Below are 6,000 nucleotides of genomic sequence, written 5' to 3'. Positions count from 1 at the left end.
CCAAGTAGCTGTCACTGGCGCTGATGGCATTACAGCAGGGAGGCAGAGGACAGTGACAAATGTCTGTTATCACAAAACAAGGCCGGTGACAGAGCGAGCGGTGACAGCGGCACAGAGTAATAAAAGGAGATGGATGATGCAGCAGCAACAGCTCCAACGCTGCCGCTCACAGCTGCTGTAATTAAACCAGAGAGTAAGAGTGGAGGAGGGAGAGACAAGGCTGCAATAAAGTGGAAATAGGCCCCACATAACCAGAATGAGAACAAATGAGCTTCAAAATATCACAGCAAACAAACTTTGTACTAAATACATTCCTTTTTACTTTTTCTTTTAAACAAAAATCTAAAAAAGTTTGAATTCATTGACTGAAAATAATACAGTTGTTTTATCCTGAAATGTCTCGCGCTACAGACTGCACTGTTTTTATTTTTCTGTACCTGTAAACTTTGAAAGAGTTCAACGTTCACAGGAAAACTCTCACAGGGTTTATATTTACTACTGGCTCAGGCTTGGAACAGCTCTTAGTTATGCTGCTATAGGCTTAGACTGACACGCTGGGATCCTGTCTTTCTCTCTCTCTCTCTCTGTCTGCCTGTCTCTTACTTTAACTCTTCCTGTCCCATTAAAGTTACTAACCATAGACCTTTCTGGAGTCCCTGAGCTCCCTTGTCTCGTAGGTTCCTCTGGATCTCTGCTGCTGTGGACGTGCCAGACTCCAGCTACTACAACTACTACTATCCGTCTCACCACTATCATCTCTCTCTCTCTCTTCATCTCCCTCTATCCCTCTCTCCAACACGGTCTCATCAGATGTGTGTCTAACATGAGTCTGGTCCTGCTGGAGGTTTCTGCCTGTTAAAGGAAGTTTGTCCTTGCCATGGTAACTTGCTAAATGCTGCAAAGTGCTCTGCTCACACTGAAAAAACTCAAAATTTGACCAAGTGAAATTGTCTCATTTTAAGTCAAAATGTCTTATCCCACTTCATTTAAGATAACTTTACTTAACAAGTGTCATTTGAGAAAGATATATGGACTTGTTTCAAGACAACCTAGATTGAACAATCTCATTTTAAGATGTCTTGTCAAGTTAAATTAATTTGCTGCATGGACAGATAATTTCACTAGTTTTAAGAAATGTTCATCTTCAAATAAGTTTTTTTTACCCTATATTTAGGCTACCCTTTTTTGCAGTGCATGGTGGATTAAGATGAGATCAGACTGAGTCCTGTCTGTGAGATGGGACTGGATCTTATCCTGTCTTGATGTTGGGTCTTTGTTAATAATAGAACATAGAGTACGGTCTAGACATGCTCTGTTTGGAAAGAGTCTGAGGAGAACATTTGTTGAGATTTGGTGCGATATAAATAAAGATTGATTGATAAATTAATGCATAATCACATGGATGTTTTTTGTTAACTAAAGAGAGACGTAGAACGTACAGAAGTCAGTAGCAAAGACTGCTCCGCATCATTTAAAGGTGGAACTGTATCTGCAGATTTCCGGCTTTACTGGTCGTCCCTTCCCAGCTCCCTCCTCCCCTTCTCTCCGTCCTCTGTCCTCTGAGTGTTTGATAGCTGTGTAAATGTTCTGGCAGATAGCTGATGAATTTGCCACTCCTCTGCTACAGGTTGTAAGTGTTTTGTGACAGAGTATTAAGCACCACACAGACAGTCCTGTGGCCCTGCATACCTTCTCCCTCTCACATAAATACACCAATGTGCTGAGAGGGGCGGTCCTCAGAGGGATCTCATCACCACTCAGCTTCAGATGTTCAACTTCTCTTCCATCATTTCATATCTTAAGATGTTAAAAATTCCCTTTCTTCATTACATGACTGAGGCCCAAAGTGCTTCACGAAAGAACAGTGAGACAGAAAATAACAGCAACAGATAAAAAGATACAAGACTGAAACAAGATAGAGGAAAGTAAAATTAAATACTTAAGAATAAAATAAAATCGTACAGATAAAATCAATAAAATAAGATCAGATAAATACCATGCAATAAAATACAAATAATTACAATGAAATAAGATCATATAAATACCATAAAAATAAAATAATTACAATAAGATAAGATAAATACCATAAAATAGAATAAAATAAGATCAAATAAATATCACACAAAATGAGATGCGATAAAATAAAAATAAAATGATGCTAAAACAATGCTAGTAACAGTAATAGTGATTATAATGCAGTCCAGGGCGATAAATAAATGACTCCACTATTTTGAGAGTCAGGAGCTGTTTCAGTGGAGTTCAGAAGACAACATTAAATGGCTCAACTAACCTTCTGTTCTAACTCTACACCATGCCATGACAGCATTTCATGGTGCAAAAAGCAGGTCAGCAGAGTGTGCAGGTGAGTGTTTGCATGCTCAGTGTTCAATATGTTCAACCAGTTATATTCACAGGGACTTCTCATCTTCTGAGTTCATCAGTGCAGAGAAAGAGTTTGAGCCAGATATGTGTTTCTATATTTACTGCTGTGGCTCTGTGGAGGAGTCAGTCATCTTTCAGTCAGGGCTCCTGCAGTCCACGTGTTAAACCGTCCTCGGTCCGTGCTTTTGCTCCTCTGGTAAAGCCAGCAGTGTGTGAATGTGTGTGAATGTTTGTGAATGGAATCAGTTAGTACAGACAATCACTTCATCACAGCATACTCTGCCATCAGTGAATGAATGTGGTGTGAATGAGTGAATGTGACATGTAGTGGTCAGAGACTGAAGCGCTGTATTTGTATGGTCTGTTTGCTATTTACATTTTCCATAAATACTCCATGGAAATCGACATGAACTGTCAGGATCTGAAAAGTGGAAGCAGAGATTCAGACTGACTCCAGCACTCCGTTACCACAGTGTGGACTGCACTGGTTCAGCAGAGACTTAGAGATAGATTTGTCTGTAAGATGATGATATTATTCATGTTAGAGCATCATCATAAATGGACCTGTATTAATAATGAGATAGAATTATTCGAATAAATATGTCACAGTTCATCTGTTATCATTTGGGGAAAAAATGTCATTTAATGTTCCAGCTCGGTCACTGAGGTCCTTGAATGCTTCCCTAAATTGTTCCTCATGTGTCCTTCACAAAGAGAGAGAGCTTTCTGTTTTAATTCCCCTAACCTCTGAACTCTGCCTCTGGACATTAAAACAGTGAGCTCTCTATGAAGTTATGTATTTCTAAATCTGAGTTTCAATTATTTTTATATACCCTTCTTTTCTTCTTATTTTTAAATAATTATGATTGTTACCTTTTCCTTTCTTTTCCTTTTCTTTCTATCTTATATTTCTATAGAATTTACTTAAAATTTTGTATGGGTGGAGCATCACAATATTTCAAACAAAATGTTGTGTCCAAAAGGTTCGATCTTGTAAGAAATGTATATCATGTAGGTTATATATAATATTGACACAATAAAGTATAAAAAAATAAAACAGCGAGCTCTCTGAGTGTTTTTAAAAGTAAATTTAGGACTTACCATTTTAATCTGGCTTTTAATTTGGAGTAATTTATTTTTAGCCCTGGACTGCATTTTTTTAAATTATTATTATTATTATTATTATTATTATTATTATTATTATTATTATTATTATTATTATTATTATTACCATTTTTTTGTTTTAACAATATTAATCTTCTATTTATTTATTTTATTTATCTGATCTTTTTATCGTCAACTGCTTTTTATTTTGCTTTCTACACATACTTATTTTATTAATTCTACTGTATTGATTTAATTTTTAAGTATTTTTTAAGAGCATGTATTTCATTTCTGTTGTTTTTTGTCTCTCGGTTCTTTTGTGAAGCTGCATGCTTGTATGTATGAAAGGTGATATATAACTTAAGTTGACATGAGTTGGCATCGGACATTGGCATCCCTGTCTGTCATCATAAAGTAGCTCAGAGAGTTCATTCATCTATCTGTTCTGTTTCCATGAAGGACAGCCTGCTGGTCGGCAGGTACCGAGAAGACATAAACCAAAACTTCATATGAGTGTTCTGAATCAAAGTATTCATGTGCTAACTGGATGTTCAAGCTAAGGTCGTTACGTTTGCTAGAAAACCTGGATCCATGTCAAGCGAGACAAAATCAAAATGTCCCTCAGAAATACGGATAGAGAATATATTTTTAAAAAGTCATTAAAAGAAACGTTCAAAAAGACAATAAAGGCGAACCAACAAATATAGAGTCTATTTTCAAAACAATAAAAGGAGACAGCTGTACAGAGATGGACACTGAAAAGACGTGATGTGTCAAGATGATGGAATAAACAAATGTTTGTTTTCTTTGATCTGATTTAAATGAGCTAAAGACCCAGCTCTGACAGCTAAAGACCCAGCTCTTTAGGAAGCACTATGCACTTAGCTAGACTGTTCTCCACTGTTGTCCCCAGTGGCAGATCATGTCTTCCAGCTACAGTTGACTCACACTGTCCTGCTCTACTCTGGGAATCTGTGTTCAGGTCTTGAGTGACCCAGCACTTGGTACTTTGGTCAGTATTGTGGTGATGTTAATTGTTGATGAAGATAATGGAAGGTCTTAAATGGTTTGGTCGCTTCATTGTAGATGTTCCTTATTCTATTATTATAAAAAAAAAAAAAAAAAATCCTTACTTCCTTTTGTGCATTGCCTTTACACTGCTTGGCAGTACCTGCACCCAAATGGACTTGAAGCACTTTGTTACTCGTACTGATCTTGTTTCCTCTTGTCTAGATCTTTGCTTGTGTTGTTCTTGTTCTCTCATGTACGTCGCTTTGGATAAAAGCGTCTGCTAAATGACATTGTAACATTGTAACATTTAGAAAGCTTGTTCCACAGGTAGGGAGAATAGAAACTGAAGACTGCTTCACTCTGTTTGATTTTATCCCTGAATACTGACTAAACCACAAAACATCATGTATTAAGGCTTATACCTGATTTTGAAAACTATCCTCATCCATAGTCTGTATTTTAAAATAGATGCCAAGAGTGTTCATGGGCTGTAAAGGTGAAATACTTGGAGCTCCCCCTAGTGGCTGGCTGCAGTGTAGGTCATACATCTTGCCTCCTTCATGTTAACAGATGGAACATGGGTCAAACTATAAAATTATGACTCACGTCAAATAGTTTTTCTTTAATGTGGCTTCTGTCATTATAGTTTATTCATAATTTCACGTGGTGTCACACACTTATGGACCCGCCCCCCTTGAGGGCAAAAAAGGTTTCTTACTTATCCCATCAGAGAAAGTCCACACGTCTTTGGGTGAATATTTCATTAACGGTAAGTTAAAGTAAACACAGAGTATTTAATTCATGTATGTTTAGTCCATGTGGTTCTGACATGTCGGTGTGCGTGGACCGATGTAAATGACTCCAGCGCTAACACCGCTAGCTAACCAGCTAACGCTAGTTTAGTAATAACCAGTGTTGGGCAAAATACTTTAAAAAAGTAATTAGTCATAGTTACTAGTTACTTTCCCCAAAAAGTAATTGAATTAGTAACTGAATTACTCCTTCATGAATGTAATTAGTTACCTGGGAAAGTAATTATTGCGTTACTTTTTTTGAAAAACCTTCAAATATGTAAATTAATTTTGATTTTTGAGTGGGTTTCACGGGCCAGTTGCATAGAGTAGACAAAAATCCAGCTTTTGCTGCTTGAACGGCGTGGCTCCCTCTCCATGTCCGTCCATGTTGTGACCTGGCCTGCTACTAGCAGCGCCGGCACCATCAACGGCGTTATCTGTGTTTTTGGCTAGTAGCTTCGTAGTGGCGTGTGCCGTTGAGAGGTGCTTCATGAGATTGGAGTTACTCTGAACGGACGCGGACAAACACTTCGCTCGGGGACATAATGTGCACTTAACATGTATATTCTTGCCTTTTATATCGATGATGTTGAAGTAGTGCCTGTACTTCCATCCTGTGAATGCCAATTTTGTCGGGACAGACCGCTCCGGACTCGTCATTATTGCATCTAGTTCTCTTGTGCGGCTGTTTGCGGCGGCGCGTTGAGGT

This window comes from Notolabrus celidotus, chromosome 4 (assembly GCF_009762535.1).
Source record: "Notolabrus celidotus isolate fNotCel1 chromosome 4, fNotCel1.pri, whole genome shotgun sequence".
NCBI lineage: Eukaryota > Metazoa > Chordata > Actinopteri > Labriformes > Labridae > Notolabrus > Notolabrus celidotus.
The sequence above is the reverse complement of the archived record's forward strand: the minus strand, read 5'-3'. Positions refer to the sequence as shown.